This window comes from Orcinus orca, chromosome 10 (assembly GCF_937001465.1).
Source record: "Orcinus orca chromosome 10, mOrcOrc1.1, whole genome shotgun sequence".
NCBI lineage: Eukaryota > Metazoa > Chordata > Mammalia > Artiodactyla > Delphinidae > Orcinus > Orcinus orca.
Window position 1 is genome coordinate 42,540,007 of NC_064568.1, and position 25,012 is coordinate 42,565,018.

The following is a 25,012-nucleotide window of genomic DNA, read 5'->3' on the forward strand; positions in this document are numbered from 1 at the left end:
AAAATTCGGGTTATCTTCTAGCAATTCATGATAAAATTATTGTGGATAAAACCATGTCCTTTAGTGATGCTGAGAAAGGGGACACAGCATTGCCCAGCCCTCAAGGTGGGTCTGTTCCTCTCAAGGAATAAATACGTATTTGAATCATGAATTCCTGTTTCCCAGGGAATGTCTTACAATTATGTGCGGCAATTCAGAATGCATGAGAAGTGTTCGTGTTTTGTTTTCTTAAATCCAGCCATTTAGTATTTACTTCTTGTTTATGACTGTACTTTGAACCTTATTTTAGGAGAATGTACCTAATAAAAGAGAGGTATTAATTTACTTTTCTATCTAGGTAATGAAGCATATATGTGTATACTTCAGAAGAAGTGAAGCAGATGAGCTGGTATTTATCGAGGGCCATATATACCACCCAGTATGCAGGTAGCTTTGTTCACGCCATCCCAGTCAGTCCTCACAAACAGCTCTTACAAACAAGCAGTGGTTATCTTCTTTTATAGGTAAGGAAATTGAAGTTTTGAGGGGTCACATCCAAGTGACATTGCTAGTAATTGTCAAGGGGGAAATCCAAATGTGCGTCTCTCTACTTGTATGAGAATTGCCAGTCATTCATAGTATTGTTTTTTAAGATCTCATAAGTCTACAGTGAAGGGATTGCTGTGCTCTTCATATATAGAAGCTTAAGGCCAGGAGGTAAAAAATGATGTGGATGGAGAGCAGTTACAAGTGATATTTGCTAGCCTGCAAAAATAAGAACAGAAAATGGGCCAAGAGGAAGATTCCTTATAGCCAGGCAGAAACGTCTGCTAGAATATGTAGGAAGGAATCACAGCATCATAGGACTTGAGTGAATGTGAGCCTGAGGGAAGATTGGTAGCAATGATTTTATCAGAGTGAGTCATCTGACAGCTCTAATCAGAATCACCCCCTTTATTATAGCTTAGGTCATCCATGTGCCTATTTCTAGAAAAGAGTGAATCAAGACAAGTGAAACATACCTGAAGATCCTGGCCTGAACATTATAATTGACCTGGCAAGAAAGTGAGCTTCAGATTTGACAGCTCAGTAGTGGTGGTGGTGGTGATGTTAGAAGTACTTAACAGTCTGTGTTTTCCTTCTACAGCATTATTTTCCAAACTTCCACAATTCCTGGAGGGGGAGGAAATCAAAAATATGTCTCCAGGGATCTTGAGGCATCAGCTGAAGTGATCGGGAATTTTTTTTGAAATCTCCTCTTTTATCTTTAGGCAATCTTCATTTTCATATCTATTTGTTTTAATTGAAATTACTTCTTTTACTGGTTAACTATTTCTTTACCCCCATCCTAAATCACCCAGTGGAATTGACAGTTTGGGAAAATGTGCTTATTTCACTGGCCTGGCATCTCCCACCTCTGCGCTGGGTGGATGCCCCGTGTGGGAAGCACCGTCTCCCAGGGTTTGAGCTCCCGCAGAGGCTTTACCGGTAGCACACGGGGCTGCCACACCCCTGTTGACTCCCCACCCCTGTGACTCCCTCACTTCTGGTTCCTCCCTATTTATCACACTGTCATGGTCTCTTTCTTTCTCTTGATTGGCATGACTTTATTTTAAGGGCTTTATCTCTTGAGGTGTCCAACAGTTTTATTTTTAGAATTTCTTTTTTTTGTCTTACCAGGGGAATGTAACCAAATATCTATCTATCTATCTGAGTCTTGCAGGTACATACTTTTTCCTCACGATGCTGCTTGCTATTTCACTTAAGGCACGGTTGCTGCAGATATGACATGACAGAGGGCAGGCTTAGCCTGGGTGTCGTTTGTGGCCAGTCTCTGCTGGCACTGAGTCAGCATGAAGGCCCAGCTCTGTGTGTGTGGAGTTGGGGGTGGGAAGGGGGAGCAAATTGTCATCTCTGTCTCTTGGATAGGAGGGAACGAGCGCAGGCCAGCACGTACGGAAACTAATTTCAGGTCACAAGTGCCAGCTTTATGATTGTTATATATATTGTATTTTCTAGTGATTCCCAGTTGATTTCCAGCTTTTGTTACAGCCTTGACAAGAGTTCAGTGCTTTCTGGTAATTTAACAGCAGCAAAGATTTCCTTTTGTAAAGTATTTTTATACCTAAATGTCATAGGAAAAGGATTATTGCTGATTTACTGATACTAAAGACTTGGTTCACGTTAAGCCCTCGAGTCCTTTGTTTAGGGTGTCATTTGTGTCCAACCTGTTTTCTTCTCCTGAAACCCTATTGTCTACCTTGAACTGGTCTAATCTTGCTTGATCCCATGTTTCTCCACTATCCCTCTGCAGAACCACCTTTTGTACCAAATGCAATTGCATTCCTGTCTTTTGAATGACATATGCTACAAAAATAGCTTTTTACATAGGCCTTGCAGATTTCAAAATCTTTTTTTTTTAAACTAACCTGTCTTTATATCTTCGGAACTATTCTATGGGATAGCTTGGGGATTGTTATTACTCATTTTATGAATGAAAAAAGAAGATACCAATGGTCGTGACTTGCAACTTCATGCCAAAGCCCCAGGTCTCTGGGGTTTCAATCTGCGGAACCATTCTGCTTCAGTACCCTAGTTTCTGGAAACATGTCCAGTTTTCCCAAAAGTGGGAAGAATTTATTATGTAGGTTGAGTTGTCTACAGAGAAGATAGCTCTAAGATATTTCAGGTTTTTTTTTTTTTAAGTTTTAAAATCAGGGAAGAAACGAGTTTTCTGAATTTCCAAATAGGACTGGTTCCTATATTAGATAGGTTAAATATGTTTACTTCCTGAGAACAAAGTGGACTGAATCAGAGAAGATAGTGAGTTGGCTAAGTTTTCATTTTTCTCTTTATTTCTGGGACTAGTATTTTATCTCCTCTTTGTTGAAATATTGTAAGTCATGGGTGGAAGAGTCACACTTTGTGGTTCTTAGTAGGAATTTCTGTGTTCATGAGGTTTCTCAAAGGTAGTATTAGAGGTCCTCTAGCTATGTGAGAGTTTTTGAAAATCTAATAGAAACGGTAGATTTCCATGTGGTAAATCCATGGATCTTAAAATGTCAAGCTTCTTTACTTTTGGCTGGAATTTAACGCACCTGATTAGAAGCCCTGTTTAGCAGCACATGGGCATGACTGATTAAGTTTTTTGAGAGTTGTCATTTGTTTGTAGACAAGGAGTCGGTGAGGAGAGAATAAAATCAAGTGACTGGTCTCCTAAGGCTCCAGATAGCTGGGAGTCTGAGATCTGTGCTGCAGTGATGGAAAATGTCCACCAGGTGACACCAAGGAGCTGCTTAACTGTTGGCTCCCCAGCTAGTTAGTGACTGGACCACCTGAAGCCCATTTAAACTTCTCCCCCCACCTTGTAAACTAAGGCTCAGCTGCAGCCACACCTTCAGCTCTGGTCCTTGACTTCCCCTGCACCCGCCCACTCAGTGCTGCTGCTGCTGCTCTGTGTCGGCTGCGTCTCACCACACTGTGGGTGTTGACTCTTCCCCTGGATGGGAAGCTTCTTGAGAGCAGCGCCAAATGAGTTTACTTTAAAGCTTATTCCTTTCGGTATTTCCATCAGTGCCGGGCACAGGACCTCTGAGTTGCAGTGTTGAATTAACATCTCTTGGTGATCTGTGCGCTAGTTGTGACCCTCCATTGCATTCATGTTCAGTATGTTTTTTGTCTTGAACGGCATGTTTTTTTTCCCAGCTGCATAAATGACTTGCTGGAGGGGATTGTGTAGTTTCATAAACCTTACTCCAAACTGCACCCTGACCAACCACTTTCACTAACTTCCAAGACAGTTACAGAGATCATTCCTGTGGAATGATGGGTCTTCCCTGCAGCCATGCAGTTGGCCTTGGCGGTGGGACTTCCCTGCGTGTTAGGCAGCAGATGGCCTCGGAGTTGTTAGGCTGTGTGCTGTATGGGTAGGAGCTTGGGAAAAGCAGAAAAGAATCCTCTGTAGCTCTCATCCCTCTGCCTTATCTGGGCTCCCAGCGGGGCCTCCCACAGCGAGCGGGTTTGGCCTGGAAGGGAGGCCTCTTGCCAAAGAAGGGCTGGCCCAGGAGGAGCAGTAGTACCACAAGCATATTGTAGCTGGATTGTGTCATTTTATTGGAGACCATTAAGGAAATGGACGTTCATTTTTTTCTTTTCCAGAAAGCAGATAATGGCTTCTAAGCCAATTGGAAGGAAATTCGAAAAGGTTTCATAACAGTGTTATTTCATTATTACAGCCAGCCTCCACAGGCAGCCAAGTTGTTTTCAGGCCTGACCCTGGCTCTGGCTTTTTCGTTGTGTGGATACCTTTCCAAAGTGTCTGATTTGATGACACATTCAGGGGTCTGTGTTTGATAGCAGACCCAAGAGTGTGCAGAACTCTGAGCAAACAGCATTTACATTTACCTAATGTAATTTTTAAAATGAGCCACAGTCTAGGTGATACTGGAGATAGTAATACTGATGTGGTGTGTCTGGGCGTTTCTTGAAAGGCTGTTTGTTTAGCTCCCTAGCGAATTTGATAAACCAAGGCCATATTTTTATTTCTAGAGCTGGGAGTTCCCCAAGCTGGCCGTTTTGACCTTTGAATGTTAGGAGCCCCAGAAGTGCTGATTATGAGACAAGAAAAAGGCAAAAGATTTTCTTGTCCATTAAAAAACTCAGGACCCACTCTTGGCATTCCATTGTCCTACAAAGAGCAGAGAATGGGACCCCTGCTCTTTGGGGTGGTGTTACTTTAAAGACAATCAGAATCTACCTGTTAAATGCTCATCTTCTCTGTGAGTCTGTGTCTTGGTTATTATTACCTTTGGCAGTTGAATTTAAATCCATTGGGGATGGGGTGGGGTAGTTTGTAAGTACATTTTCAGAAATGCATCTAAAAGTCTTTTCAGCAAAAATTTGGGACCTGCTAGTGCAAATTAGCATCGCTAATACAGCTGCTTTGTTTTTAGGTGATTGGCGAGGACAATGTGGCGGTGCCCGCCCACCTCTGCAAGGTGATCCTGGTGCGCAGAAACCCGGGGTCTACTGAGCCCCTGGCACTAGGGACTTTGTGGTGCCCAGCGAGGCCATTGGCTTCCAGCCTCAATTAAGTGAGCTCCAGGTGAGCTTGCAGGACCTGGAGAAGTTGTCAGGACTGGTGTTTTTCCCTCATCTGGATGGAAATAGTGACATCAGGAACATCTGCTTGGTGGACACCTGTAAGCTCCTGGATTTCAGGAAGTTCACTCTGAGCACAAGGAAGATTCAGGGAGCCCGATCGGTACTCAGACGGGAAAATCCTTTCATGGAAAATTTGCGGAACGCAGGCATTGAACCCAGTGAGGACTTCATGACTCACTGCAAGAAGAAGCTGGAAGAACTCAAAGCTCAGAGCAGTCAGGGGTCCTGGAAAGAAAGCCCTTGTAGTTCACCTCTCAGAAGTGCGACATTGTCTGTAATGAAGCAGGTGCAGCCTCTTTGGGATACTATGTTTTAGTGGCTCTGCTTTAAAATGATGGACTCCTAAATTTCTCCCCAAAAGATCAAAGATGTCAAATGTTTTGGTTGGTATTTTATTTGACGTGGGAAACTAAGGAAACTGTTAACGCTTGCAGATCACGGGCTGGTCTTGTGTCAAGTTAACAGGAGGGCTGTGTCTGTAGGATGACTCTGTGTGCGTGTCTCTCTGGATGTATTGTATGTGAAGGCGTTACATTTTCTGCCTCCACATCATACAGTGTCTTTGATGTATCTGCTCAGCCTTCGTGGAACCCAATATTGTACGTGTTCTTTCCCTGGGACTTGAGCTGGTCTTAGAGATGGCTTTTGGATATCCCCTATGCATTGTCCTGACCATGTGTATCATATATTTGTTTCTTGTTCCTCCCCTCATGGGCCTGCTGTTCCTCCTCTTCTGTCAACTACATTTTCTGCTCACTTAGTATGTTCTATATACTAAGCTCAGTGCTTTACGTGTATTATCTTACAACTACCCCCTGAGGGAAATACCACTATCCTCATTTTACCCAAGAGGAAATTGAGGCTTAGAGAGCTGAAGTATTTTGCCCAAGGTTCATCTTCCCAAAGAAGTAATCCACAAGGAATGGGCACACAACATGGGGTACATTAAAATCTTCCCTGATACAGAGGCTTTTGACTCAGAAAGACATATGTCCTGAGTGATGGAAGGGGTGTCTGTGATCCTGGGGCCTGCTTGGTAAGAGGGGTCTGGTTCCTTGTCTGCCATCAAGCCAGAGGGACTTGAATGTCCTCTGACTTGAACCCTCCTTAGTTCTTTGGGAAGAAACAGTCACAGGTATTTGAAGGTTAAAGGTCAGTGCTTTTTGGGGTTTATCAGGGTCCCTATTTGCCTTCAGAAATGCAATTCTTCTAGAGACTGGCTGGTGCCAAATCGATGTGTTCCCTGCTTTCCAGATGGGCTTTTTGTTCTAGAGACTGAGGAAACTTAGAAGGGTCTGTGCCCACAGATTCACCAGCTTGTGGCTCACTCACCTTTGTGCCAGCGTGCCTACCTGGATGGCATACATAGGGCTGGTGGTTGGCCCAAAGACCCAAAAACTGTTACCTCTGGGGGAAACAGTGGCTGTTTTCTGAGCCAGATTTCTAGATTTGGGTTTATGTGGAATCCTTTCATGGGCTTTCATAAGTGTAGGCAGTAAAATGTCTTAAAATAGGGCACAGGAACTTGTCTGACTGTGTCCTGTCACTGCTGTCTTTCCAAGGGCTGTTACTAGAACAGTTTTCATGGTGCTTTGTGTTTGTCTCTAACAGACATGCCAAGGCTTTAAGATAAAGGTAAGATGATAATGATTGACATTATTCTGCTTTATTTGGGTAAAAAAGAAAGAAGTTGGGGGGTCAGAACACTGCAGCCCAATTAATACCTGCCTGTTTTATCACACTGTTCCCCATTAGCTTGTGCCAGTCTTTTTCTTCTCAGGGAGAAAGAGCCCAAATGTCACTGTGACCAAAAACTCTGTTACTTTCTCTCCTTGTTGGAGAGGTGACAGTGGGGTCTGGGTGTTTTTCCAGGAGACTGAGGGCGGCTCTGTGGGAGAGGTCCTACCGCCCATCTCAAGAGGCAAGCCCCCATCCACTGTCCCCGGGGCCTGTCACTACATTCTCCTCTGACCTGAATTTCCAGCAGCCTTGGGGGTTATTCCCATGCTGTTCTCACTCCTGTGTCACCACCTCAATGGTAGAGAATCTTGATTTTTAGATCAATAAATTAAAGTGTCTTAACATGTTTTTAGTTCCTATGAAAAGTGCTACCTGGTCATTGTGAAAAAGAAGAGATAACTACTTACAATTAAAAAAGCAGTCTCCCAGTCCTCATTTTTATACGTAAAAGTTTTGTTGATATACGACAAGTGATGCTTGAATTGTCTCAACACTTCCACTAAGAGTCCCTCCAAAACAAACTTTGAAATGTAAACACTGGGTAGAGCTCAGGACTTTCCTCTGGATCAGATCACTTCTGCCTCCCCCGTGGGACTGTTGAGTACTTGGATTCAGACGCAGCAGAGCCCTAGGCCTCCCCCCAAGCATCAGGTGTGTCCCTCTGGTCAAAGAAGGACCTCATTACTGACCTGAGCCAATCACCATCCAGCCGGGCCCTCTCCGGGTCCTGCCGCGGTCTCAGGCTGCACCTGGGACTCTGCCTTCCACTCTGTTTATGCTCAGGGAGCCCCTGGTCTGAGGGAGGCTGCCGAGGGAGAAGGACCCAGGCTCTGCTGCTGGGACCCCCCTCTGGGGGCGAGGGACTCACTCCCTAATCTCTCTCCACCTGCAGTAACATCTTTTTTTCGAGACTTCAGGCTCTTTGGTCTGTGGATTGAGACTATTTCGCCTATATCGTATGCAGCAAAGGGGGACCTTACACAAGTGGCAAAGGTAGGATGGGTGTGCTAGCCCCTTAACTACCTGCTAGTGTTTCTGCACTTGTGACTCCATCTTCAAACGACTGAAAACCTCCGTCCCTCCTTCAGGACTTAGAATAGAGCCCAGCAGGAGATACAGAGTCTGATCCTGAGGGAATGGCTTCTTGCAGAGCTGGGCTCAGCCTGCAGCCCTGCTCTTGGAGTGACTGTGAGTATTACCATGTCGCCTGTGTTCCCTGCCTTGATCGTGAGTCCATAAATGTCATTGGTGTTAACATGACGAATCTCCAATTTCCCGTCAGCGGCCTGTCCCCGACCCCAGGGTCTGCTGTTCTGTTCCCTGCTAACTCCCTACCACATCCACCCTGTGTGCCCTTCCCCTTTCTGGGCCCTCACTCTCCTCCTTGAGCCTCTAATTCATTCTGGTGGAGCTGGTCAGGGGTAGCCTCACATCGACCATGGAAGCCCTGCTCTTGCCCACATCCATGCCCAGCCTCTCCACCTGGCCTGCTTTTCTGGGTGTCGTCATGGAGATGGTCTATCAGGGGATCCAGTGCTGCTTTTGCAGTCCAGCCTCACCTCCAGGGACCAACCCTCAGGTCATCAGAGGGCCGAGTGGGATGCACTGCACTCTGTATAATTTGGGGCAGGGGAGATGGGGTGCTTGGATGGGCTTCTCTTCCATGTTCCTGAACTTGACAATTCGGCCAAGGGCTGGTTCACCCTGAGTGCACAGCACCTCTAGGGGTCACTGTGGCCTAATGCCACACCGCTGGGACCTCGCCCCAGCACAGAGCCTCAGTAGGCAGGCTCCAGGCTCTCAGGCTGGATGGGACAGGAGGGGTCATCTCTTCCAGTGCGCCTCATGTTTGGCTCACATCAGAGAAGCCTAGAGAGTTTAATTTTTCCCCCCAATTTTATTTTGAATAATTTCAAGCTTTCAGAAAAGTTGAAAGTGCAACGAATGCCCTCTCCCTCCATACTGTGTTTCATTTGCATTCTTGTCTTGAACCATTTAAAAGTAACTTATTGTCTAAAAAAAATGTAAGTTGTAGACACAGCACTTCACTTTTCTTTTTTCTGTTTGTTTTTTTTTTTTTTCTTTTTGGCTGCGTTGGGTCTTTGTTGCTGCACGTGGGCTTTCTCTAGTTGCGGCAAGTGGGGGCTACTATTCATTGTGGTGCGCAGGCTTCTCATTGCGGTGGCTTCTCTTGTTGCGGAGCACGGGCTCTAGAGCGCAGCCTCAGTAGTTGTGGCGCACGGGCTTAGCTGCTCCACGGCATGTGGGACCTTCCCGGACCAGGGCTCGAACCCGTGTTCCCTGCATCGGCAGGCAGATTCTTAACCACTGCACCACCAGGGAAGTCCTTTGCTGTTTTTTTACTTTATTTTTTTAAATTGAAGTATAGTTGACTTACAAAGTTAATTTCTGCTGTAAGCAAAGTGATTCAGTTACACATTCTTTTTTAAATTATTCTTTTCCATTATGGTTTACCATAGGATATTGAATACAGTTCTCTGTGCTATACAGTAGGACCTTGTTATTTATCATCCTATATATAATAGCTTACACCTGCTAACCCCAACCTCCCACTCCATCCCTCCCCCAGCCCCCTCCCCCTTGGCAACCACAAGTCTGTTCTCTATGTCTGTGAGTCTGTTTCGTAGGTAGGTTCATTTGTATCATATTTTAGATTCCACATATAAGTGATATCATGTGATGTTTGTCTTTGTCTGTCTTACTTCACTTACTGTGATCATCTCTACGTCCATCCGTGTTGCTGCAAATGGCATTATTTCATTCTTTTTTATGGCTGAGTAATATTTCATTGTCTATATGTACCACATCTTCTTTATCCATTCACCTGTCGATGGACATTTAGGTTGTTTCCATGTCTTGGCTATTGTGAATAGTGCACAGCACTTCACTTTTTCATACTTCAGCCTGAATTACCTAAGAAAAAAGACATTCCCCTATTTCCAAAGTAACTATTATCACATCTAAGAAAATTATCAAGCATTCGATATCGTCTAATAAACAATCTCAATTAGAATTTGCCTGCATGTTCCCCAAATGTTTTTTATACTTTTTTGAAACATCCAGGCTTCAAACAAGGTTCCTATATTATATTTTGTTAATTATGTCTAGTCTCTCAATCTAGAATAGTCTGCCTGGTGAGCTTCAAAAGAATAGTAGATTCTCCAACCCCACACTTGAAGATTTTGATTCAGTAGATCCGATGTGAAGCTGGAATCTGTATTTTCTAAACAAGCAACACTGGCAATCCTGAGGAGCAACCAGGATTTGGAACCGGACCATATGCCCTTCTTTGCTCCCACCCTCCCCCAAGGCACACATTCCTTAGACAGAAGTCTTCTGGCAAGCAGGTGGTCTTTGAGTTTGACCTTGTGACTATCAAGGGAAAACTTTCTCCTATCCCATTAGGCCCCCAGGTGCCCAATTTTCTTTATAGAAGAGCTGCATAACATTCAGCTGAAACCTTCCCCTGTAACTCCTGCTCATCAATGACAGGCCCTAACCGCCTTTCCAGGCTACACAGAACTGGCTGGCACCTACTTTCACCTGATAGCCCTTTAGAGATAAGGTGCTCCTAATGACATCAGGGCATCTCATTTCATGCCCAGGCATTCATGGATTTCAGACCCTTCACCATGATTTCACATGTCTTCCTGGTGTGGCGACCACGTCTGGACAAAGCATTCAGGGTGAGGTGATAGCAGTGCTGAATCGAGGTGGGGGATTGACACCCCACTTTTCTCACTATACCACTGGTTCACGTGGGACTCGCTCCAACTAACGGCTTCGGGTCTTTTCCACATGATCTACTGTCAAATCACTTTCTCATCATGTGCTCACGCAGTCAATTTCTGGAACACAAATATGGCATTTTATGTATGCCCAACTATTAAGATTCCACTTGATTATAATTCCTACCCATCTTCAGGCGAGTTCACATTCTCGATGATCCTGATTTGGCCATCTGACATGTTAGCTATGCCTCCCAGCTTTGAGATTGCAGATTGGAAAAACAAGCCTTCAATGTGTCCGTTAAAAACATTGAAGGAGACAAGAGCCAAGGAAGGTCCCTTTGGTAAAAAATTCATTTTACATGGCAACCTGCTTCACATACCCATGCAGCAAGTTTCATGTGATAATAATGGGCTCTGATATTTTCAGAACTTACATTCAATTCTCTTCTATGTCTTAAAAAAAAAAACACTAAATTGATTGTACAATGCAGAAATAGGTCTCCATGAAAATTTGCCTGTGAGTCACTCTGGGACAGGGAGATTGCCCACTGCACCTCTGGTTGCACACAGCACGGCTGGGCCAGCGCTTTGGACACCTGTGCTATGCAGGGAGACTGCCCAGCCCATCTTCCCACTTACACATGTAATGTTTGCCCTCCACCCCGCAAGGCTGTTGCCGTTACTTTACTTTGCTTTGTAGTTCAGTCATTCATCATTTACTTGTCTTTGCCCTCCAAGGCCTGCTAACTTCCTGGAGGCAGGCAGATTGCAGAGTTGACTCCTTTCTGCGGCCTCCAGAGGGTTCTGTAAACAGCACGTGCCCAAGACGTGTTATGGAGTTACCGGCAAGTCGGAAATGTTGAGCTTATCCTGCTTGAGTGTCACTGCGCTCATGGTCCCTGTGAGGGAACCCAGGAAGGCTGAGGACTAGGGCCTGGCTGGGGGGCCAGTCCCCCTGCAGGGAACACAGAGACTGGCCTCTGAGATGATGGCTTCTCAGAGGAGGGAGGAAGCCATGTGCATTGTTCTGGCTGTGAGCTTGTGGGCAGGCGCTGCGTGGAGCAGGGCCCTGTGCTGGGATGACTCCCAGCGGCGTGCTGAGCACTGCTTCCAGCCGGCTGGAGTTCCCCGGGCGCTTTCCCCACTCACTTTTCATCAGGATCCACAGGGTCTGGTCCTGAGGCCGCCCGTCCCAGTGGGAAGATGGGAGCACGGAGGTGCCCGTCAGAGTGTGCTGAGCAGGGCTTTTGTGTGTTTGGCCCAGAGAGAAGCGGAGTTAAATTTAGGTCTTCCAGCTGTGTGCAGGTGTGGAACCCTGCCCTCTCCCCTGCCCCCAGCCAGGATCTTGGAATTATTTCTCTCCTCTGCCTCCCCCAGCCCCAGTTCCTCGACAGGCACAGGATGAACCGTCATGCCTCTGGTGATGCCAGGGCTCATTTCTGCCCAAATGTCTTCTAAGTCTGGGGACAGTGGCAGACAGTGGCCTTGAATTTGCCAGGCCTCCCCAGGAGCTCCGAGGCCTTGGCACATCTGGGGCCCAACTGGCTCTTTCTTAGCCCACTAGGCAGGACACATATTTTAGTTCCCACCACCTCCCATGATGCGCCCCTGACTTCTCCCCCGGCCTCCTGATTTCTGTGCTGTGTGCCCCCTCTCGCCTCTCTGCCCCGCACTGCCCCACACTGCAGAGGGAGCCTTCAACCTCTCGCTGTCATTGCCATTCAGACACGGGCAGAGACCTTGGATCTTCTCCAAGGTCAGTGGAGTCCAGGACAGTGTGACGTGTCTATGTCCTCTTTCCCCATATGAGGCTGAAACTTGAATAGACTGGGATTCCTCAGGGGTAAGTGTGCTGCGACGTCTCCTTCACTGTGGCCCTGGGACCCTTCCTCCGGGCTCCCTGGCTGAGGCTCGGAGCCTTACAAGCTCTGGTCTAGGGTCAGAGCCTAGCTCTGCTCCTCTGCATACTTGCAATATGATTTCAGGTAAGTGGCACCCCCTTACGCCTAGTCCCCTGTGTGCAACGTGAGATTGGGCCGGACACTCTCCAGGGTCCCTCTGTGTTCGGTGTTCTGACTGCCCAGGGCAGAGCACTCCTTCTCATAACGCAGCCTGCAGGGGTGCTTTGCAGGGAGATATGCAGGGGCAGCCTGGAGGTGCGGGGGGTAGTGGGCTGAGGGGCCTCAGAGGAGGCGTGAATGAGGGAGAGGCAGAGCAGGCCGGTGTGGACAGCCCTGTCCCAGTCCTATCTCCCGTCCGCGACACCCTCTCCACACCCCAGCCCCGATAAGCGGGTGTGAGCCACGGCCGCCTTGTGACAGGTCCTTCAGTGGGGAGGGGATGGCGGGGGTCCAGGTCTCTGCTGAATCCGGACGTCAGCGCCTTCCTCCCCCACCCCCTTTTCCCTGCTGGACTGGACAGGCCCAAGCAGCCCCATCCTCCCTGACACTCGGCCAGCGAGGTTCAGCCTCCTCAGGGGTGCAGGGAGCAGAACTCCCTCAGTCCTTTCTGGCAAAGAGCCGAGGAGGACAGCCACCCCTGCCAAGCTGCTCCTGCAGTGACCGTGGGGCTGGGGCCTGGATGGTCCTCTCATCTCCTGCCCTCACCCAGTCTCCTCCAGTCTCTGTGGCCATCAGCTTTCAGTCATCCCACCTCAACTCTGACTTTGGGGCCACTGTTTCATCGGGGCCCACCTTCTTTCCTCCAAGGCCCCAGCCAGTGTTCACCACCAGCAGGCCAAGGCCAGAAACCCCTAATTTCTGGGTTTGTGGGCCTAGGGGTCTGAGAAGAAGAGAAACTGAGCTTGGAGCTCTCAGGAAGGGGAAGGGAAAGGCAAACAGGCTGGGCTAGAGGCTGCAGGACACCCCCGGGAAGGAGGGTCTTTGCCCCCAGGCCTAAGGCACTCAACTCGGAGCTTCCTTCTGCTTTCTCAGAGGCTCACTAACATGTTCAGAGCCGAAGATTGCTTTGATTCTCAGTCTGCCACCATTGTGCATCGGGCAGCCCATCCATGTGCATTTGGGTGTAAAGATGTGCGTGTCCTCTGTGTATGTTCCCATCCCCGGGTTCCGTTCTCAGCCTCTGCACAGCTTATGAGGCATCAAGGCCCACTGGCTAAGAGCACAGACTCTGGAGCCAGGCAGATTGACCTGGGGTCAGATCTCAGCTCTGCCATCTTAACTGCTCTGTGCCTCAGTTCCCCCATCTGCAAAAGGAAGATGACAACGTGGACGATAGTACCACATTCCTTGTAGGACTCTTGCAAGTATCAAATGAGTTACTACATGTAAAGTATTTGAACAGCACCTGCCACAGAGTAAGAACCGTGGAGTTGTTGGCCATTATTATTATTTGTGTAAATTTTACTTTAATGTGATTTCACATATATCCTTTATGCAGAGTCACCAATTATTTATATTTTGCTCATTAATTTTATAATTCTCTCTCTACATATATGTATGTATAATATACTGTATATTCTATATTGTATATATACTATACATAGTATATACACATACAGATTTTTTTCTCTGAATCACTTGAGAGTAAGTTGAAGACATCATGCCTTTTTACCCCTAAAAACTTGAGAGTCTATTGGTGAGGACAAGGATATTCTTTGACAAAATCACAATGCAGTTAACAAAATCAGAAAATTTGTTATCTAATCCACAGGCCATATTCAAATTTCATCCGTTGTCTCAATCATGTCTTCTTTCTATTTATTTATTTTTCCTGGTCCAGGGCCACCTGTTGCATTTAGTTGTCATGTCCCTTTAGTCTCCTTTAATCTGGAAGAATTCCTTGGCCTTTCCTTGTGTCTCTTGAACTTGACAGTTTTGAAGAGTTTAGGCCAGTTATTTTGTAGAATGACGTTGCTCAAGTTCTGTTGCTGTTTCCTCATGATTTGTTTCAGGTTATGCATTTTTGGTAAGATTACCACAAAGGGGATGTTGTATCTCTCTCGGAGTATCACTGGGGGAGGCACGAAATATCCATTTTCCCATTTGGTAGCAATGTTGTCCCCGATCACTTGGTTTAGGACGTGTGTGCCAAATTCCCCCACAGTTAAATTAAGTAAATTAAAGAGCAGCTGTGGGAAAATACTTTGAGACTATGTTCCTCATCAAACTTTTATCCTAATTTTCATCCACTGATGATTTGCTACTCCCTCCCTCCTTCTAAACTTACTAACTGGACCATTCAAACTGGCTCCCATGTCTTTTGACGTGTATATACCAGTCTAAGCACTCTCTTACTTTCTAGGATGGTCCGGGGCTCATCTTGTATTTTTTCTCTGCTCTAGCAATGAATCAGCCATTTCACCAAGGAGTCCGATTTCCTGTGAATGGAGAATGGTATTTAGAAACCAAGACTTGGGGCTGCATGTGCTCATTGATACCGGTGTATTATTCTTCCTCCTTGACCATTTTATCATCTGTTCACTTGTATGCGAAGGTTGGGGCAGCACCAATGAAACGGCAGCTTGGAGATGGGAGGGGCAAAGGAGCAAGGTGACCTGCATAGAGTCCCCTCTCCTCTCTGGCTCTCTGAGTCCTCCCCACCTTCTCTTTCCTTCTTTCCCTCTTCATCATGACCTCATGTCCCCCTTCTTGGTCAGAATTCCTCTGGAGATTCCAGCTGTGGGAACCTCTGAAACCATTTCCCCAGCTACGTGTGTGATATCAGAGACAGACAACTATGTAACCTTTGTGTGTGAACAGCAAAGGCAAAGATAATTTACAAGAAAGTTTTTGCTTAGAACAATCTGGTGACAGGGTGATTGGGGAAGACACATTTGGAAGATTTCCACATGGAAATGTTCCTTTTTCCGGCATGAAAAGCACACAGACCCAAACCTGTGCTGAGGTTAAGGCTGGGGTGCCGTTGGAGGTCTGCTCTCCAAATAAGCCTCTGCAAAGCTCAGGGGACCCGCAGGAATGGTTACATGCCTAGTGCAGCCCACTTGCCATGTCCACAGGTAGCAGGTACAGGTGTGGCTTAAGAAGAAACTGCCTGGAGTCCGGGGAAGGCCACTTGGCTGGCTTTGTTAGTTATTCAAATGTAGGGTGAGTACATATCCCTGGTCCCCCACTTGGGAGTTAGTTAACTGTTTTGAGACTATATTCAAGGCTTCCTCTCTCTGAGATCTGGGGTATGGAAAGCTGGCCTCTGGAGGAAGTGCATCAATTTACAGAAGGACCCAGAGCCTCTGGGATGGAGGAAACAGTATCCAGCTGCTACATCCTGAGATGAGAAGGGAAGGAGGTGTATTGTGTGGGAGTGGCGTGACCACAATAAAGGCCTTGGACCGGGGGCTTCTGAAATGAAATCATCTTGGGGAAGCAGAGGTCAGGGGTAGTGACAGGATCCCAGCAAGGGCTCCCCTGTGTTGCATGGGGGAACGCTGGCTTCAGCGTGGAGTCAGGCTACTGCTGGGAGGTGCTGAGCTGCGCTTGTGCTCTCGACTGGAGACTGTGGTTATTTATCTACAGGAGTGTCACCTAGAGATGAATCAAAGTGGGGTTCCCTCCCTGGGCTCCCCGTGACTTTGAGGAATGGTACCGCCTTCTGGTAGCCTGGGCTGGATCCTGTGAGGTGTCCAAGTGTCCTCAACAGTGACATGGCAGTGCCGTCAGACCTCAACCCCAATTTTGTTTTGTAAACAATTCAAGCAGAAGGGGAAGTTCCCTCAAGAGAGGGACTGGATGTGTCATGTAAATTCTTGATAGGTTGATAGAAAACATTAAAAGCTGATTGAGAGTATTCCCTGCCAGTCCAGTGGTTAGGACTCTGAAGCTCTCACTGCTGAGGGCCCAGGTTTGATTCCTGGTTGGGGAACTAAGATCCCCCAAGCCACACAGCCAAGAAAAAAAAGCTGACTGAGGCCGCCTTTGTGCTCTATGCTCAGGGGGCAGTTCATATAGCTACATTCACAACGACCAGAGAAGCAGTGTTTTCCTATCAGCAGCGACATAGTGCAATGCTTCAGGCGGGTACAGGAACTTGCTATCTTGTGGAGCTTCTGCTGTCTGTGGTAGACATAGGAGGTTCTTTTCCATTATGGGTTATTACCGGATATTTTCCATTATGGGTTATTAACAGATATTGATCATAGTTCCCTGTGCTATACAGTAAGTCCTTGTTGTTTATCTATTTTATATGTAGTAGTGTGTATCTGTTAATCCCAGACACCTAATTTATCTCCTCCCCTTCCCCTTTGGTAACAGTAAGTTTGCTTTTTTTTATGTCTGTGAGTCTGTCTCTGTTTTGTAAGTAAGTTCATTTGTGTCATTTTTTAGATGCCACGTATAAGTGATATCATATATTTGCCTTTCTCTTTCTGACTTACTTCACTTAGTGTGATCATCTCTAGGTCCATCCATGTTGCTGCAAAAGGCCTTATTTCATTCTTTTTTATGGCTGAGTAGTATTCCATTGTCTCTGTGTACCTCATCTTCTTTATCCATTCCTCTGTCAATGGACACTTAGGTTGCTTCCATGTCTTGGCTATTGTAAATAGTGCTACAGTGAACTTTGGGGTGCATGTATCTTTTTGAAATATGGTTCTCTCTGGATATATGCCCAGGAATGGGATTGCTGGATCATATGGTAGCTCTATTTTTAATTTTTAAAGGAACCTCCATACTGTTCTCCACAGTGGAGAATTAATTCTTAAATAGAATAGGCCCCCAGTGAATCATCCACCCTGCTTGCCAAGTACTCTTTGGGGCAGATGTCAGAGGCCTGAGGGCCAGCCCAGGAGGTGGCCTGAGGAGGCCGACAGCCTCTTGTGGCACCTTCCTTGTTGTCCTAGTCGGAGACCAGAGGCACCTCCTCACCCATTTTTGGGCGCTCTGTTCTCCAATTTTGCATCCCAAATTGCTCCCAAATTTCTCACCCTCCACCGTCATCTCTCCCTACAGAGACCACCTGACCTGTTTCCCCTCATCCATTCTTATGCCCCACAGATCTTTCCCTCAGAGCAAGAGGTAGGATCTTTCTAAAGTACAAACCCAGCTGGCAACCTTGCCCCTCCCTGCAAATAATAGAAAGCATGTACAACAAGGCACCTCTTTGTGTGCCGCTGGATCACGTCCACACTCTGCTCCTGGCTCGTCCTCACTCCCAAGCCAGCCACGTGGGCCATCTTTCCCTTCTGGACCAGGCCACGACTCTTCCACCTCAGGACCTTCACACCTGCCCTTCCTGGTCTCTGCCTGGAAACACCCACCTCAGTCGACAAAAATGCCATGTCTTCATCAGAGGTCTTCCCTGATGTTTGTACTCATTGTACTTTGTCCCACCCCACCCCCTCACTGTTTTGTAATTATAAAGAGCTCTGGTTTGTGGATTTTGAGGTTAATGTCCGTCTCCCCAGCATGACTGAGTTCCATGAGGGCGGGGGTCTTGTCTGTTTGTGCTCATTATTGTGCTCTCCAGAATCTGGGAGATGTTCAGCACATGTTTGCTAAAGGAAGAATGGACAGATGCCTCAGTTTCCCCAGCTGGTCCCGTGTGTAGGCTGACATCACTTAGCAGGAGTGAGTGAGTGAGGAAAGGGACTCCTTTGGCTCCGGGGCCTCCTGTCCCTCGCACCTGGGGAGTTTCGCTGCCATCAGGCCCGCAGGCCAGGCTGTGGCCCCACTGCTCCATTTTTATTTATCCTGCAAACACCAGAGTCTCTACAGGAGGAGGAGGGTGGTCACGCAGCAGCTGGGGCTGGCGGGAAGCAGACACATGGGGCCAGGTGGTCTTCAGCCGGGGCATAGGAGCAGAGAAATTGGCACGAGGGGCTCTGCAGCTGGGGCCTGGCAGCAGGTGGGTGGCGAGGGTGGCACTGAGTTGGTGACTTGCCTTGGGGAGAGAAGGGCACTGTGGCCAAGGTGCCAAGAGAGTCTGGGCTGATGGCTAGGAGGGCTGGGCGGGCTGCCCATAATCGAGGAGGTGACAGTGGGCGTAAACAGCCCACTTAGTGTAAGCGAAATGGAGGACTGGGGGTAGGAAGTCCAGAGCTTCAGCACCCCGAGCCAGCCGTGCCCCTGGCCTCTGGTCTTCCTCACGCCTCCTGTACTCCAGCCCCTCACTGCCTCCTAGTCTCCATGCTCTGGGCTTCTAGAACCCCCAGGCCCCCAGCCCCTGTGACGCCGTCCGCTCTCCCAACCTCCCTGTCCCTCAGCTCCCCAGTCGCCACCTCTGGCCTGTCCTGCCAGCGGCCTGGGCCCTGATGGTCAGCCCCCTTCTCTCACCTCCTTCCACTCCCTGTGGCGCCCTGGCACCAGCCCCAGGTCTGTGTGGACTGATTTCCCAACACTCCTGTCCTCCCTGCCCCACACCCCCAGGGAGGGGCTCTCTTGGGGATCCAGCCCCCCAGAGGTCAGGTGGGGGGAGGGTGTGGCTGACGGAGGGCCTGGTCCCCCACCCCCCGACGCTGAGCTGTGGAGCTGAGCTAGGGAGAGGGTGGTGTGGGGAGAGGGAAGGGCATGCGGGGCCCTGCGGGGCAGGGGATGGGGTCCCAGAAAGGCCACACTACCTTCCCAGCTTCCTTGGTCTTGCCTGGCGCCATCTGCCCTTCCCAGCTCTTCCTCAGTCTCCACTGTCCCCCCCTGGTCCTTCCAGCTTCTCACGGTCCCTCTCATTGGTGACTGAGGAGCTGGGGCCTAGGCCATTCTGCGTGTCAGGAAGGACGGGCTGCAGGGAGCTTTCTGCTGCATTGTGTGTGTAACTAGTGTCCCGGGGGGTGGGTGGCTATCGGGGGTGCCCCTGGGTGGAGGAAGGGACCTGTGAGGGGTGTGTCAGTAAACAGAGAGCAGTTCAGGAAATCAGTGAATGTTACTGTGGAAGGGGTTTAGAGATTGTCCCTAACCATTTACAGATGAAAACACAGGGCTCTGGAAGAGGGAAATTGGATTGGCATGAACAAGTCACATGGGGGCTGGTAATCATGCTCATCATTATCATGCTGGATATTTATTAAGTGCTACTGTGTACTAGGGATTATTGTAAATTCTTTATGTGTCTTAGTTTACACAATCCTCACACTACCTTAGGAGGTAAGTATTGTCATGCCTATTTTACAGATGAGAAAATGGAGACTAGAACAGTGAGGTCAGTTTCTCCACATGGTGCAGCAAGCCCATGCAGAGTGGTGGAATGTTGTCACACTACACAGGGAGTTTTGCTCCTTCAAATGGTGACATATATATATGTCACATATATATATAAGTGACATATATATATGTCACATACATATATATATATATATATATATATAAAGTCTGTCTTTAGAGCTCCTTAAAAACAATAGCAGACGTTTCACCAAAGAGGATATAGGAATGGCCAGGAAGCACATGAACAGATGCTCAACATCATTAGTCATCAGGGAAATGCAAATTAAAATTATAGGATACACCCACCCAACTGGCTAAAATTAAAGGAAAAAAAAAGACTGACAATTCCAAATGTTGGCATGGATACGGAGCAACTGGAACTCTCATTGCTGGTAGGAATGGATGATGAACAACCACTTTGGAAAACATCTGACAACTTCTTATAGAGTTAAACATACACTAATCAGATGAAACTGATTAGTTGTCCCCTGAAACTCAATTTCTAGGCATTTACCCAAGAGATAAAAACATATGACCATACAAACACCAGTACACAATGTTGATAGCAGCAGCCTTATACCTGATGGTGAAAAATTGTAAACAACCCAAATGTCTATCAACTACTGAATGCAAAACCAACCATGGTACATCCATATAATGGAATACCTCTCAGCAATGAAAAGGAACAAACCAACACAGGCAGCAACATGGATGAGGCTCAAATGCATTATGCTGAATGACAGCAGCCAGACACAAAGGTTACGTGCGATATTATTCCATTATATGAATTCTCCAGAAAAAGTAGATCTATAGGAACAGAAAACAGCTCAGTGGTTGCCAGGGGCTGGGGTGGAGGAAGGGGTTGACTATAAAGGAGCATGAGGACGTGATGGAAATATCTGATATCTTGATTTTGGTGGTGATTATACTGCTTATACATTTGTCAAAACTAACCACACTGTGCATTTTAAAAGGGTGAATTTTGGGACTTCCCTCATGGTCCAGTGGCTAAGACTCCATGCTCCCAATGCAAGGGGCCCAGGTTTGATCCCTGGTCAGGGAACTAGATCCCACATGCTGCAACTAAGAGTTCATATGCTGCAACTAAGACTTCGCATGCTGCAGCTAAGAGTTCACATCCCCCTGATTTAAGTATAGAAACAGTGGGCTGGAGAGGATAGAAAGTACGATGGTCATTGTTGCCTCATTGCAAAAGTGACATCAGAGGAAAGAGGGGAGCCATGCACTCTCTGGGAGAAGACTGTGACAGAGAGGGAACAGCCGCTGCTGAAGCCCTCAGGTGAGGCGTGCACGGCCTAGGCAGGAGCCAGCAAGGACCTGGTGTGGCTGAAGTGGAGTAAGAGCCGGGGTTGTAGACGGGCTCAGACAGGCCCTGGGGAGCGGGGTGCATTGGGGGGCTGCAGAGGGCTCAGGCTGTTCTCTGAGTGTGATGGGGGCCACTCGGGGGTTCTGTGCAACTTGCCTTTTTTTTGTTTTTTTGCGGTACGCGGGCCTCTCACTGTTGTGGCCTCTCCTGTTGCGGAGCACAGGCTCCGGATGCGCAGGCTCAGCGGCCATGGCTCACGGGCCCAGCTGCTCCGCGGCATGTGGGATCCTCCCGGACCAGGGCACGAACCCGTGTCCGCTGCATTGGCAGGCAGACTCTCTACCACTGCGCCACGAGGGAAGCCCCAACTTGCCTTTTAATAGACGCCACTGGCTGCTGTGTTGAGAACAGTCTGGGCCAAGGACCAACCAGGAGGACTTTGTAAGAATCCAGGCAAGAGGCGGTGGTGGCTCAGACCAGCATGGCGACGGTGGTGTTGAGGAGTGGTCTGACTTGGGATATATTTTGAAGGCAGAGCCGGCAGGATTTCCTGCTGGATTGGATGTGGGGTGTGTGAGAGAGAGGAGGTAGGGATGATGCGAGGGTTTTTGGCCTGAGCAGCTGGAGCTCCAGCTGAAAACCCCATGGGGGCTGCTGACCGGTGTTACCTGTCGCCTGGGGCCTGTGGCTGAAGTCAAGACAGATACAGGGGAGGGCTCAGCCCTGCTCCTGGCTCTGGGGCTCAGGGGATGGGCTGCCTGTACTGGTTATTCCATTACCCTTTATTTATTGGACTTATTGGCTTTTGTCATTTCCTCGTTGTCTCCTGTCTGGAGAGAAGACTATAAATGTGATGGATTGATACGGGATACAGGAGGCCCAATTATCTCTGTCGAGCCGGCCTCTCCTCTTGGTCAAGCCCTCCCCGTTCTCCGTCTTTGCAGCATCTCCCATTGCCTTGAAGGCAGAAGCAGCCTGGTCCCTGGCTGTCCAGGAAGAGGGAGTGCAGCCCAAGAGGGTGAGTGGCAGACAGACGGTCCCCAGGAGACACGGCTCCAAGAGCAAAGACAGGAGGCAAGCTCAGCCCCACAGAGGCCGGGCCGGAGGACAGCGGGTTGGGAGGGCAGGACGTACCGCCGCCGGTCAGCCCACATCCGGGGAGGGGGCTCTGCTTCGACTTGCACGCCTTTCTGGAATCTGAGCTGGCGCCTCCCTCCACGAACGCCGGGGCGATGGGGCTTTTCTCTCCGGCAGCAGGTGCCTGGCAGCTGCCCGTGGATGCCAGCCCCGTGAACTGGCCTGGGAGGAAGTGCCTGTCGGAGTGGTGATTGTACGTGCTGGGCTTGGGCTTGGCCCTGGCCCGTCCCCGTCCCCTGCCCTTCAGGCTGACTTGGGACGCCCACAGGAGAGTGGCACCTTGCGTGGGGGCCCCCCGGGTCCCTCTGGGATCCCCCCAGGATCCCCTGAGACAGAGCTTGGCAGCTGCCGGCCTTTGAGTGTCATTTCTGAACCAAATCCCTCGGCCCCCACCTCAGGCCTGTCTGCCTGCCTCTGTCCCTGGGAATGTCCTGAGGCCCCTGGTCCAGGGTGGTTGGAACAGGAAGCCTGAGGTTCCTTCTTAGGATTTCAGGCATCTCCCTATGGTCACGCCCTGCTCGCTCTCCAACACGGATCCTGGTTGCTGTGCCTTGAGTGTGCATGTGTGTGAATCCGCACCTGCCTCTCCATGTAGGCGAGGATCTCATGTAGGTGGCGTCCTTCCAGAAGAACAGAGTGGAAGGTGGGGCTGTGGATGAGAATAGGAGCCAGGGACCTAAGAGAACAGAAGGGCAGGAAGGACTCAAATGGAGGAGAGGATCCAGGTGAACCCAGTGGACGGTGAACAGCTGGGTTGAGGGGGTGTCTCTTGTGCCAGCATTCCAGGGCTGCTCTCTGTGCCAGGCACGGGGCGGGGGCCAGAGAGTGTGGTGCGAGCGGGCCGGCCTGGCCTTCCCCAGCCCTCAGGCAGCGCACAGGACGGTGAGCTGGAGGGGTGTGCAGGAGACACAGTCCTGCGGCTTCCCCAGCCCATCCGCGGTGGCCTTTGGCACCTCCTAGCTCTCGGCCGCTGCCCGCTCTGTCTCCGCCTGTAGGAGTGAGCGCCTGTGCTGTCTCCCTGCCCCTCCCAGCCGCCCAGCACTGAGTCTCGTGGCCGTCAAGGCTGAGGCGGAAGAGCGGCTGGCACGGGGCAGGGAGCAGCCAGGGCCCTGGCCCCAGGGTGAGAGCTGACGTCTGTCCGGGAGCATCTCTCTCCCTGCCAAGGGTTGAGATCCTGGGCTGCATGCCTTCCTTCTGACACAGGAGCCGGCATCCGTCCCTCGTGGAACCTGGACCTCAGCCTCACCCCAGAGTGGCCGGGTGACAGCTGGTGGTGTGGTGACCGCAAGGCCCACTCTTGCCTCCCTCCAGATGTACCTGACACCTCCCAGGCCAATATTTTATATTGGGAGTATAGTTGATTTACAATGTTGTGTTAGTTTATTGTCATTTTCAGGTGTACAGCAAAGTGATTCGGTTATACATATACATATATCCATTCTTTTCCAGATTCTTTTCCCATATAGGTTATTACAGAGTATTGAGTAGAGTTCCCTGTGCTATAAAGTAGTCCTAGTTGATTATCTATTTTATATATACTAGTGTGTGTATGTCAATCCCAACCTCCTAATTTATTACCCCCACTACCTTTCCCGTTTGGCAAACATAAGTTTGTTTTTTTTATGACTGAGTCTGTTTCTGTTTTGTAAATAAGTTCATTTGTATCAATTTTCAGGTTCCACATATAAGTGATATAATATTTGTCTTTCTCTGTCTGACTTACTTCACTTAGTACCATCATCTCTAGGTCCATCCATGTTGCTGCAAAAGGCCTTATTTCATTCTTTTTTATGGCTGAGTAATATTCCATTGTGTATATACACCACATCGTCTTTATCCATTCCTCTGTCGATGGACATTTAGGTTGCTTCCATGTGTTAACTATTGTAAACAGTGCTGCTGTGAACACTGGGGTGCATGTATCTTTTTGAAATATGGTTTTCTCTGGATATATGCCCATGAGCGGGATTGCTGGATCATATGGTAATTCTATTTTTAAGTTTTTAAGGAAACTTCATACTGTTCTCCATAGTGGCTGTTACGAATTTACATTCCCACCAACAGTATATAGGGGTTCCCTTTTCTCCACACCCTCTCCAGCATTTATTCTTTTTAGACTTTGTAATGATGGCCATTCTGACTGGTGTGAGGTGATACCTCATTGTAGTTTTGATTTGCATTTCTCTAATAATTACCAACGTTGAGCACCTTTTCATGTGCGTTTTGGCTATCTGAATGTCTTCTTTGGAGAAATGTCTATTTAGATTTTCTGCCCTTTTTTTTTTTGCGGTACGTGGGTCTCTCACTGTTGTGGCCTCTCCTGTTGTGGAGCACAGGCTCCAGACGTGCACGCTCAGTGGCCACGGCTCATGGGCCTAGCCGCTCCGCGGCATGCGGGATCTTCCCGGACCAGGGCACGAACCCGTGTCCCCTGCATTGGCAGGCGGACTCTCAACCACTGCACCACCAGGGAAGCCCTTCTGCCCGTTTTTTGATTGGCTTTGTGTTTTTTTGATATTGAGCTGCATAAACTGTTTGTATATTTTGGAGATTAATCCCTTGTTGGTTGCATCATTCGCAAATATTTTCTCTCATTCTCTGGGTTGTCTTTTTGTTTTATTTATGGTTTCCTTTGCTGTGCAAAAGCTTTTGAGTTTAATTGGGTCCCATTTGCTTATTTTTGGTTTTATTTTCGTTATTCTTGGAGGTGGATCCAAAAAGATACTGCTGCAAGTTATGTCAATGAGTGTTCTGCCTATGTTTTCTTCTAAGAGTTTTATGATATCCAGTCTTACATTTAGGTACTT

At 48.4% G+C, this 25,012-nt stretch overlaps 1 long non-coding RNA gene across 1 annotated transcript; it reads left to right on the plus strand.

The window, feature by feature from the left end:
• Positions 1 to 7,371: 7,371 nt before the first annotated feature.
• Positions 7,372 to 23,408, plus strand: LOC117195851 (uncharacterized). The gene is made up of 4 exons (XR_004475723.2): positions 7,372 to 7,875; positions 7,971 to 8,070; positions 22,033 to 22,398; positions 22,801 to 23,408. It is a non-coding gene; the product is annotated as an uncharacterized LOC117195851 (long non-coding RNA).
• The last annotated feature ends 1,604 nt before the right edge of the window (positions 23,409 to 25,012 follow it).